Raw genomic sequence first — 13,267 nt, 5'->3', positions numbered from 1 at the left:
CTTGATTTTTTAATAGTATGATTAGTTTTTATGTAAAAAGTCTGTTATGTGAATGAAAAGACGTTTCATAGTTACTGAAATATAACTATAACCGTCCAATGTCCTTACTAGAAGTTTCCGGAAGTGGTGCCAATTTAAAATCAACGCCGATGTCAACAATGTGTCAGAATGTTCAGCCGATAATGGAGTGTAACTCAAAAAAGGCAAGAGCACTGTCCTTCATATAGCACCTCAAAACCTGATGCAGGCCTTTACAATGAGTGACATTGAGGTTAAGTTTGATGATAAGAGTTTGTCTCGGAACCGTCTTAGAAAAGGATTTCTCTGACCATATTACTCATAGTATCCAGCATGCTATGGGAAGACTGAAGGATCTGTACAGATTCAGAAATCTGTTACCAGAATCTACAATCCTACTGCAAGTCAGTCATTGTTCCTAGCAGTAATTTACTACTGCTATTCTGCCTATAGGAATAGCATTTCTATGGAGGACGTCTTAAAGAATTCAATGTCTACAAAACATGAAATAATGAAATGAAATTAATGAAATGAAATATGAAATAATGAAATTTATTTCCTTTAAAAGTATGCATACAAAACAATTTAATCATAGGAATATAAGTTGACCACAGTATCCAGTAATTGTGGCCAACGATAATTAATTTTAGAAAATTAAAATATAAACCATTAATTTGTGAGTCCAGCAACAAATTAAAAACTCGCACTCCGTGGCGCCTGTGCTAAATTGAGGAACTAAAGATTATAATATTACATTATATGAAAAAAGAAAAATTACAAATTTCTCACGTTAATAACTAATATAGGTCTACATGCTTGAACCGTACATTATAAGACTCATTCCAAAGTAAATATAAAAACAACTTGAGTGAGCAGATAGTAGATTTAGAATATACATAGATGTAATTAATTATATTCTACATATTATACATAATAAGAATGCATTATGTATACATACATAATATCATTATGTGTACATAGCTGTCCGCCTTATCATTTGATTTATCGAAGTAACCACTGTCTAAATGTTCCTAATGGCTGTGACTTCCAGGGGTTTTACTAGCTGCATGACTCAGAAAATACTGATTCACCGGAAACCACAGTATTTATGTTAAAGTTACGGGATGAGGTGTCAGAAGGAAACACTATAATGACCCTAAGCTTCACTTTCCGGGTCCGTCATCGTTTCCCAACGTCATTCCTAATGATCTTCGACATTCACAATCCGATAGACAAAAATAGATTTTGATAAAAAAAACGTCATTTTAGAGTCGCTGTTTCGCTTACTTGTTATACAAGCTATCCTGAAGTCATTTACTGATTGTTTTCCTCACTGGTGATAAATACAGGGTGTTCAGAAAAGGATGTCACAAACTTCTGTGGATGATAGTACAAGGTGTTCTATCATCAATTTCCTATAAAAAATTCTATAAGCAGTTTTTCCTATAAATAGGTCTATAAACAATTTCCTATAAATATTGCTTGCACAAGCCAGGAGCATCAAACTACTGATAACTGTCAACTGTGATATGTTTGACGCTTCTGTTTGTAAAAGTGTATTTTTAAAGTATTCGTGCTCGCTTATGCGTTGACGGATTTCGTTAAAAAAAGTACCGTTAGAATTATCATAAAAATTAAAAAGTAGTTGGTATCTTGTAAATTTTTTTAACTTACGTAAAACAGCTGATGACTATGAAAAGACAAAATATTTATTGCTCCCGGCTTGTGCAAGCGTACCTTAAAAGTGGCCTTGGTCGCTCATGCATAGACGGATTTCGTTGAAGTGCAGTTAGAATTGTAATAAAATTGGTCAAATAGTTGGTGCTTTGTATATATTTTTTTATAACTATAAGGGTTTTTTTTGTTATGTGTCTTTAAATATTTCCAATAGACGCCATTTTGTTAATATTAAAGGAAATAAGACAATGATTTTTTTAATTTCCTCCCATCTATTCAAACCTATGTGACAAATTGGGTTTCCTTAGCTTAAATAGTTCTAGATATATTAACTTTTTTATAAAAAAATACAAAATAGCGGCCAGCGGCTAAACGTCACATTTTTCGACCTAGACTTATAGGAAATTGTTTACTTGAAACGAAGAATACTATCACCCACAGAAGTTTGTGACACCCTTTTGTGAACACTCTTTAAAGCATCTGATGATGATAATCTAGACTTTGGCTACTATCGTTTATTTACAATTGAAATGCGTTGAATATAAATACAATATATATTTGTATTGTCATCTTGATATCCTTATCTGTAAAATGGTGTATTACCGTTGATAAATAAATATACAACTAAACAAGTTTAAGGTACCGTGTATTTTGTAACATGAAACATACATAATTATAAAATAACTGTGTGAATAATTTTGTATAGATTCTATTATCTCCGTTGTGTGCAGATTGGAGTACAGATAACCACCACCTGATGTCATATCTTATTATTCATATTATTATTATTTAATTTGCTAAATATACGCACAACTGTTCGTTGCAATTAATATATAATTAAGTTTTAAAATTAAATCTGTTCAATTATAAAAAAAACTTTGAAACGAAAGGCAACGAATAGAAAAACAAGCGTTTTGAATTATTGTTTGTGTGGTATGTGATATTTGCATTTTTGAACGCCTGCTAATAGAAAATACAAATATAAATACACTAATGAATGTAAACATGGCTCGATGAATTGAAGGCACCAATAGTTCATGATTTTTCTTTCTACGATTTTAATATGATTTGACCACTAGCATACTAGCGGTTTCGCGCGCAATTTTGTAGGATTTGCACGTGTATGAGCACTTCTGGTCTGAGTGAATTATATTATAGAAGCCAATGTTGAGCTTGCATTTTTGTCACGATTCAAAAAATCTGAGAAGACACAGATGTGAGAAGCCTACTTCTATCAAAAATCAACTAAGATTGGTTTCATAACATAGCAGTCTTTAAATTTATAGTAAAACTTAGATAATAATTTTGTCCTTTCATATCTAATACTTAATATTTTACAGTTTCATTTAAAAGTATATTTTTACTAGAACGTTTAATTTTCTCATCTAGGTATTTCGTACTCTATGTTCAACAGCAATTGCAGGAAAGGCTGAAATAATATGTGATGTTATTATGAAGCTTACTCTATGCTTTCATACTAAAACGTAAAATCATTAAATTAATAAAACATATAGGTGTGCAGTCATAAAAAATGTTTACACATATCAATTAATTAAATTTAGGCATGTTTTAACTTTTTTGCCTTCTTTCCTCCTTTCTGTTCTTTTTTGTATGTAGTAGTAGTACCTCTCCCAACTGACGAAGAGGATAGATTCCAATTCTCGAAACGTTGTGTTATACCTTTAAGTAACATATAAAGATGGCAAATGTCAGAAATCCTGTGATTTTGTCAACACTTTCATCGTCAATAACAAACTTTAAACAAAGTATTATCAGCTTAATTGAGACAAAGTTTCAAAACGTAATTGTTATTCTAAGTAGGCTAGATAGTATTGAAACAGGAGCATTCATATTTTGCACCATTCTGAGCGTAGTTTTGCGTTCCTTGCCCACGACAAGATGGCGGACACAGCTACAGCTGTTGTAATGCCAGTTATATAAGTATAGTCCATCTATTGGTCGTATGAACTCTTTAGTATGATGTAACCTAGACAGTGGTTTCCTTAATGACTCGCCTACTAGCTTCCCCACTAGTTTACTAAGCTGTTACCCGAATCATGATTTCTGAAATGTGATCAAATATTTGAAAAATACTCATAAAAATAAAATGAACCATACTAAACAAGGATACATTTCATAAAACACGAAAGAATATAGATGCAGTCTGTTTAAAGCTTGTAACAATAAAGTTAGTTTTATATAACAATGTTATTACATTATAATAATGTCCATCAATACCACAAAATTAATATTTCAATGTAGTTTATTTGTGAAGTGTAAATATTATCTATGTACCTTGGAAATACATTAATTAACCTTTAAAGGGTACACATACATTCTTTCCACACATAATCTATTTGGTATATAAATAAATTGCATTTACATAAGTTTTGTTTGTTTCCTTAGACTATATTAGTGTATGCGAGCTGTAGGCCTAATATATTGGTGAAATACAATAAATATAACAATTTTACACTTTTTTCTCGCAAAATTCTGTGATTTTAAGAAAAATTTAAACTTTTCAAATATAGCCATGTGTATTGTTTTCTTAAAAAATTTTTATGAAAAACTGTACAGTGGCTAACACTTTATTATATATAGAAACAATATATGTATGTGTTTAGTCCATCGTAATTATGACCTATCTGACACAAAGTCGCAAATTTATGCAAAAATTGAATAAAAAATATAGACTATATAGTTCAAAACACTGGTTTTACAAAATTTTATAACTTTTATATTGGCTATTGATTGAAAAATTGTCTTTGATCAATAAGTTAGATTATGTAAATTACTCAAAACATAACTACAAACATTACATTACAACTTACAAGTAATATAATCAAATGTAGACAATGAGGAAAACCTCAACTTTAAACGGCACACAGGGGTTCACTGGACCCCAAGACAAATAAAATTGTTTATTACTCAGCTGACAGCTGGCAAGTAAGGAGGCCGGTGGTGGGGCTTGAAGCCTAGCGATGCCAAATAAAATTACATGGAAACCAAAATTTCCCATGACAAATTTAAACTGAGAAAAATAAAAATGAAATTGTTTGAGGTCCTGCGGACCCCAGTATATTCTTTGAGGTTACTATATGTATATGTCGTGTTTACAAAACATTATGATTTTATGCATAAAATGTTCTCATAAAGGTTTGTAAAATGTTGAATGAATTTTATTTGTTATATGGTTAAAATTAGGGATATCGTTTTAATTTTTATGATTTTATTGTTTTATTCTAACCCAGAGGCGGATTTGAAGATTTGCCGCCCCTGGGCTATCCACAATTTGCCTTCCCCCCTCTCCACACCAACCATGTAGGTCCCGCGGTTGGTCGACGCGACGTCGGCGGCAGCGAGGTGCCCACGCTAAGTTTGTAGTAAAACTCAAATAAATAAGTTGTATTGTCAACTTTGAAGTTACGCTTCTTCTAGTTGCAGTTATTGTTTTTACCATAAAATATGAGATGTCTCGATATTTATCAACTGGCATATTTCATTAATATTAGGACTGCGAAATAAATAGAATATATTAAGCGAATGATTGTTTAAGCAATTCCAATTTACAAATTGTGTTTACAAATTTATTACAAGCAATTTTTTCACATATTTTTCACAACCGACCACTTCACGGCAAGTGTGGCATCGTTTACTCCCCTGGAGACCGAGCGGAAGCCTTCGCCGACACCATGGAAGACCAATTCTCATCACGCACAGACGTCTACGACGAGGAAACCTGCGAGATGATAGAGGATTCCCTGGAGAGATACCAACCCGACGACGACGACCCGCTGGCCCTTGTGACTATTCTTGAAGTCCAAGACCACCTTCGCCGCCTTCGCCCGAAGAAAGCCCCTGGCCTGGACTCCTTGGGAACTTCAGCGCTGAAGAACCTGCCGGCTTGTGTGATCTTGTTTACTCTTGTTTACGCCTGGCTCACTTCCCGACCACCTGGAAGGATGCTAAGTTGATCATGATCCCCAAGCCCGGCAAGGACCCTCTCTTCCCGGAGAATCACAGGCCGATTTCCCTCCTGCCTGTGCTCTCCAAGATCCTGGAGAAGATCGTCCTAGCGAGGTTCCATGAGGAGTTCTTCACATCTATCAGGACTAAACAGTTCGGTGCTTCCGCACCGGCCACTCTACCACCCTCCAGCTACGCAGAGTTTTGAACATCATCACCGGAGCTGTGAAGATGAAGCACCACTCCACTTCGGTCCTGATATACGTGAGCAAATCCTTCGACAAGGTGTCGCACGAAGGACTGCTCTTCAAGCTCAGAGTCCCTGTTGCCTGGCAGGATCTTCAAGCTGCTCCGAAGCTACCTCCACAGCCGGACCTTCTCCGTCAGCGTTGCCCGATCCGTCTCTGCAGTTGTCCTTGTAGCCCGACGATGCACTCCTCACGGTCACGTCTGCTAACCTGAGTATTCTTCATCCAGCGGCAGCTGCATCTACTGGAGCCCTGGTTGACCAAGTGGCGGATCAAGGTCAACGTTGACAAGTGTGAGGCGATCAACTTCACGAGGACAAGGAGGCAAGCTGACGGCAGACACCTTTCACTCAACTGGGACAAAATCCCTTGGAGGACGAATGTCAAGTACATGGGGGTACTCTTGGACACCCGATTGACCTTCACTCCCCACGTCAAGAGGATCTGCGGTCTAGCGAGGAAGGGCTTCTCCAGCATCGGCCCCCTGCTCAACTCCACGAAGCTACCGACCAGGACGAAGGTCCTGCTCTACACGGCTCTGATACGGCCAGTGTTAACCTACGCGGCCCCAGCATGGTACCATCTCACCTACAAGACCGTCCGGAGAAAACTGCTCGCAGTCCAGAGCGTGTGTCTACGTTGGGCCACTGGGTTGCCCTGGTTCGTGAGGAACACGGTCGTCAGAGCGTCGTGCAACGTCCCTGCCATCAGGAGCTTCGTGGAAGGACTAACAAAAGGTCTCGAAGATTCCGCAGAATCCTCGCCGTGGGATCACATTCAAGAACTTCGTGCCCAGAAGGTCCCCCAACTTCGTCTTCCAATGGACGACTAGACCAACACTCCACAACACTACTCAACTGACAGGCAGCAATAGCTGCTAGGTCTCTGACCCTTGTTGACACAAGGTAAAAGCCTCACGGCAGAGACCTTGAAAGAAGTGGGGGATCCACCCCTCCTCATTTACAGTGACTTGACTTGACTACCATTTCAACCAATAAACGCTATCTGTGTGGCGGGTTGCGTTTACGCGCTAGGCGCTGAGATGAAGGCGCAATAATCTTTTTAACATCAGTTTAAACTTAGGATTGATTTTCCGATTAATATAAAACAACTAATTTTTTTAAACACGCTAAACGAGACTATAAAAATGTAATAATAATTAAAAAAAAAACAATAAATGTCCTATTATTGCAATTATTTGAATTTCTCAAATTATTTAATTTTTAGTGAATTCAATAATATTTAGTTAATTGAAATACTGGAACAAATACAATTTTATAATGACAAGTGTAACATACAATGATTGTTTTTCATTTGAGTTCTCTGATCCCACACAAATGGTCCTCATCTTCTGGGCCACTGTCACTGCTGTCTGTATCCGAACCAACTCCAACTGATATAGTAAAGGATTCTATAATATTGTCAATCTGGTGTACTGCGGCTGCAAAGTCCTTTTTGATTTTTGCCACGTGCATGCAGTTTGCTGACCACTGCTCTGCGCCCGTACTTGGCACTTGTCTTCTCAGAGGTCTTTAATGAGACATAGATATGATGCATGCCTTTTAGATACACAACCTTTGAATTCGACACAAATTAAGTTAATAGGAGCCTTATCAATTTGTTTCTTGTGGTAGGGCGCGTTATCGACGATTTATAGATTACTAAATCCCCTGAACCCTTGACTACAAATTATTGTAGTCAAGGGTTCAGGGGACATGTTACAGACTATAGACAGTATCTTATCCCTCCTCACCAATGTGAAAGGACTAGGCGCTCACCGATGGTTTTCTCGCCCCACCCCCCCAACAAATTGTACTTTATACTCTTTGTACTCTGGTAGATAGTTCTGCGGTTTCATTTATAATAGTCTCGAGCTCGCTGTGCTTTCTTGTTTCCTCAACTGAACATGTTGAGTAGGATAAAAGGATTTCGGACATATGCCATAATTTATAGGTATAACACAACGTTTCGAAGATCTGGAATCTATCCTCTTCGTCCGGTGGAGGAGATATTAATACATATACACCAATGCTGTGGAAATGTGTATAGAGGAGAGTTCTGATAAAATAAAAACATTGAAAAAATATATTCTTCTAATTATTTTTATTTATATGCATATTTCTTTATAAAAGTACATTGAAGTAACACGTAATGAGATTTACAACAACAATGTATTTACTTCTTATATATCACGCCCAATCCAGAATGACTTCCACCCTATCAACATCGAGGTCGTCCTGCAAAACAAGGCACATTATTGAGGCAATTCTATATAAACACGAAAACATACCAAATGTGGTAAACTGCAAAGTTCCAACATAGATGTCACCAATCTACTTACACAAACAAAACGCACAAAAAGCATTAAATTCTTTACAGATGAATACATACTTTTACTCTAGGACAAGGAAACCTGTACTGTACTCAAACCGATAACTTGTTCTGTGCAGCTTTTAGAGGGACAGAAAATTCATAAGGGATAATGATGGAGGATAAGATGTGCCTTTAGTTCAGAGCTCTAGCGTGGCAGAGCAGCCAGAAGGGGGGATCTCAGATATGCTAGAGGGGGGGAAATGCTAATTCTGTACCAACCCCTGCCGGTCAAAGCTGGCAGAAAGTGGTCTCTCTCCTCTAGGTATCCCAAAGTTTTCTTAGGATATGCTATTCTTGGACATCTATGACTTGCCCAAATTTTAGTGACAGCATCGGTTTTGCACTGCGTCGCCTACATCCATTGACATAGAAATCTTGCTGCAGCGCAATCCTTCGGCCAGACCTAGTGCTATCATAGCCCTAGTCACTAACCTCAGTGAGTCGCCTATGTTTAAAATGTTTTACTCAATAGTTGAATTTCAAATGTAAAATTAGTTCTCTCTGTATAAAGACTTTTTTAGCTGTTAGACTTACGTTATTCATAATCACGTCTCAAGGATTTAAATTAAACAAATAATAGTCACAAGTGTCTATAAGTTCCATTTTTAACAGAAAATTGTACTACTGTTGAAAAGTGCTGGAAGAAACAGAATACATTTAACTCGTGATAGTTCATTAACATATTTTGGCTGTTTCTAGAATTATAGTGATGGGTCTACTAATAGGGTATAGCTTTATTGGTTTATAGCGATTATCATAAATAATTGCATTAAGAATTGAGTTACTTATGATATATTCAATCTGCAAATAAAGTATTTTATTTCTTTAAAAAACCAGTTTAGTTCAAATGAAATATAATATAATAAATAAAAACCAAATAAACTAAATGTAGAAGATTAATTGTTTGCAAAATCAGTTATTACTTTCTCTCTTTTGTTCTACGTGAGAGCGAAAGATGGCTGGATTGAATATACATTTCATCCCTTCATTATAAGGACAACAGGGTTTTGACGGACTTGAATCAGTGTTACAGGGTGTTATCAGTAACACAACGTTTCGAGATTTGCAATCTTATCTCTTCCTCAGGTGGATCTAACGCACACATATCTAACAACACTGATCTAACACTATCCACACATATACTATCTAACATTAAACATACTAATCTAACACATAACTACAACCTAAGCTTTCTCAGCGGAAGCCCTAAGAATTACATTAAAATGAGAATAGCTATGAACAGTAAACCTAATTCCTTAATAATGCTGATTGCTGATAATATGTACTGTACTCCTAACTTATAATTGTAGCTATACGTACTGTGCTCCAGAGTAGGTAGAGACAGAGGAATTCCCCTATATGGAGCCTCTTAACTCAATTTGTTATGGAACATTACAGTACACTACACTCCATAACAGAAGTGACTCATATTCCTTTTGATAAGGAAAAAGACACTGGTAAAGGATGACTCCTGGAATCTGAAGTCTACGTGTTTCTGGAAAGATCCATAAAAAGTCGGTTCGTTTAAAACGAACTCCATATTTGCATTGAACCAACCCTTCCTACATCATGTGTAGAAAACTTGCTCCTCCGTGCTTTGAATTCGTATCCAAAACATTGTGGTTCATTCAATTGTGCACCTAATGAGAGAATGAAAATACGTCTTCATCTAGACTTTCTAGACTGATCTCATTTGTAGTCTAGATGTCGAAATGATGCAATGAGTTTAGTTTGAACGGATTCGTCCCCGACTTTTTATGGATCTCTTCAGACAGAGTATGGACTCCAGATTCCAGGAGTCAATCTACAGCAGTGTCAGATTTCAGCCGCTGCATTAAACAGAAGGCGAAGTGGAGGTTAACTCAATATTCGCATTAAATCAACACTTCCCACGATAGCTACAAAAGACAGCTTTACTTTCTCCCCTGAATGGGATGAATGAATTATGGTGTTCTTGACTGTGTTTTATGGTTTCTTTGTCATTTGTTTTCAATTAATTGAAGATAATTTATGTGTACCTTAAAAATTAATGATGAGATGGAACAATTTTGGCAAGGGACTAAAACCTGTAATAAGATATTGCTCATACGAAACCATATTTTTCTAACTGCAATTAATTTCCTAAAAAGTCAAAAGTATTTTAATGTTGCATCTATTATGTGCATAAACCTAGAATTTGATTCACCTTTCTCCATCTTGTTTCTGAAGGGAAGAGTGTTCCAGAAGGCCATTCTCTCTTGGAGAAATGCTCTCTCCATGACGTAGTAGTGCTGTCCAATATTGAGGTACTCTACGGACGATGACGTCACTGGAACCCATTTCACCGGATATCCAGAGGGTGTTGGATCCCTGATAATGTGGAAATAATGAGTGTTGTCTGTTTTTAGTTTCAAAGGCGAATCAGCTGTAATACTTCAACCATTAGTTAGTGTATTAATCGGGGGAGTGATTCGTCATGAAAACTCAGTCAGGGGAGAATGTAGCAAAGACTAGCATTATTTAACATTGTAAAGAAATATATGCAAAACCCAACAATCATAACCAGATTTGACATATATTTCATGATACCTTTATTTTATTTTAACATCTCTTCCACATCAGATTCGATATTCAATATAATTTTACTATACAAAATAACTGTTTTTATATACTTTTGGAAGAAAATCACAGTAAAGCATAAAATTATTTAAAACTAATACCAATACATAGTGGTGGTAAAATTCAATGAAAATTTCGAGTTTAGCTCCAGTTCACCTTCCTCTTAGTACATTTTCAGCTTCTTCGTCGCCGACTTTTTTGAATCTTTTCAGACGATCATGACTCAACTTCCAGGAGTCAAGTCTGTGACAGCTTCAGATTCCAGATGCTGCACTAAGAGGAGGGAAAACCTGAGCTAAACTCAAAATTCACAAATAGAAACAAACATGATCAATTACAATTTACAATTATTCAATTAATTACATGAGGTTTTGAGTTTTTAATGTTTTTATCAAGTCTATTTCAGGTTAATCATTCACCTGGAAGGTAAGAAGCAATGAGGCATCCTGAAATTGTCTACCAATAATTGCAAACGTGAGGGAATTCTCACCACATAAATTAAACAACACTAATCCTAATTATCAATAAAGTTTGATTTACAAGCGTGTAACGTTAAATCATTTGTTGTATATGAGTACATACAAATATAAGTTGCTTACAGATACTTGACGAAGTTGGTCCACATCTTGACCATCTGCTTAGAGAAGATGGTATCACTTTGTGTTATATTCCTCCCAGGAGCACGCAAAGGAAACAAGAAGAACAGTTCATCCGTGTGTCCCACCCCTAATAGACAGAGCCATCAATTTACTTGTACCAAACGATCATTTTACCAAAAACATTGCCAAATTCATGCAAAACACCGTGTTTTTGACAGAGTTTAACATTTAGGTCTCACTGAATTTAGATCACAAAGGCTGATTATATAGAATAGAATAGAATAGATTTATTTCCTTTTTTTATACAATGGTACATTATTATACAAAACAGTAAATTATTTACAAAATTAATATAACCAATGAGTTCTTACCTATAAACTTAACTACACATTATACTCGTACTATATTTAAAAATTTACAAATATGGATAAAAGGAAATCTAGGGCCTCTTAGGCAATGCCTGTTTTGATGTTCCTACAATTTAAATTAACAAAAAAAAATCTCAGCTACCAGAGAGGAAAAAAAATTATACTAACTTTAAAAACAAACGGTCTACTTTACTTGAATTGTTGCCATACCTAAACTCTGCAACAACTTCAACAAACAAACAAAATCGGTAAAAAAGAATTAATAAAAAACAATTATTAATCACCGACATCATTGTGAATTTATTATTCTGTAATATTTTGGGAAAATACAGGCTGTAGTCAGTTGTACCATAAAAACTACTCATTTGTCACTATATTAGGTTTACTGCTGTATATTAAAAAGAAAATCAACACTATTTACTTCTACAAGATAATCATTTAATTTTTTTTTTAAGTGAATTTAGTGGATGAATTTTTTATATTGTCTGGTAATTTATTAAACATGCGAGGCGCGATAAAGTTGTAAGTTCTAGTAAAGTATGCATTGTTTGGTTTGGGAACAATGAAATTGCTACAGTTTCTAAGTTTTGTTCTATACTTATTTGCTGGTTGAGGATTGATACCACTCCTAGAGTAAAATGAACATATTACCTTATAAGCAAACAAATGATAAAGTTCGAGAATTTTAAGTGTTTTAAAAAGCGGGCTTGTATGTTCAAATTTATTTTTAAGACACATCAATCTTAATATATGTTTTTGCTGTATGTATATTATGTCTAAGTAAGTCTTATAAGTACTACCCCAAATCACGATTCCATATTCCAAACGACTTTGAACCAATGAAAAATATAACATACGCAAAACATTTATATCACATAAGTTCCTTAAAAAATAAAAATATCTTGTTATGTTGTTTAATTTAGCCCTTAATTTAGTTATGTGTGCTTTCCAAGAAACATCACTTTCTAATATAACACCCAAGTATTTTATCTCATTTGTGGATTTGACAAATGTGCACTCATCTCTTAAACACGTTCCCATACAATTATTTTCAAGGCAGAACGCACACATGTATCTAACTTTTTTGAAGACAGTTGGGTTTTGTTTTAAGGTAAAAGTAATAAATTTGGTTTTTTCTGAACTCAAGACCATACAATTAGTTGAAAACCACCACTTTAATGCTTTAAGATCTTCCTCAATTGCTATTTCTACTGTATTCCACTCAAGTCCTTTGTAAGACAATGCCGTATCGTCAGCAAAAGATGTCAAGTTACCCTTAAATGTAGCTCCGCACAGATCATTTATATAGATTATAAACAATAGTGCACCCAATACCGAACCCTGCGGAACACCACTTGTTATCTCACCCAAGTTACTAATAACTGAACTTACTTTAACACATTGTTTTCTCTTCAAAAGA

The sequence above is a fragment of the Homalodisca vitripennis genome, chromosome 7 (genome assembly GCF_021130785.1).
Source record: "Homalodisca vitripennis isolate AUS2020 chromosome 7, UT_GWSS_2.1, whole genome shotgun sequence".
Lineage (NCBI taxonomy): Eukaryota > Metazoa > Arthropoda > Insecta > Hemiptera > Cicadellidae > Homalodisca > Homalodisca vitripennis.
This window is presented reverse-complemented; position numbering follows the sequence as displayed.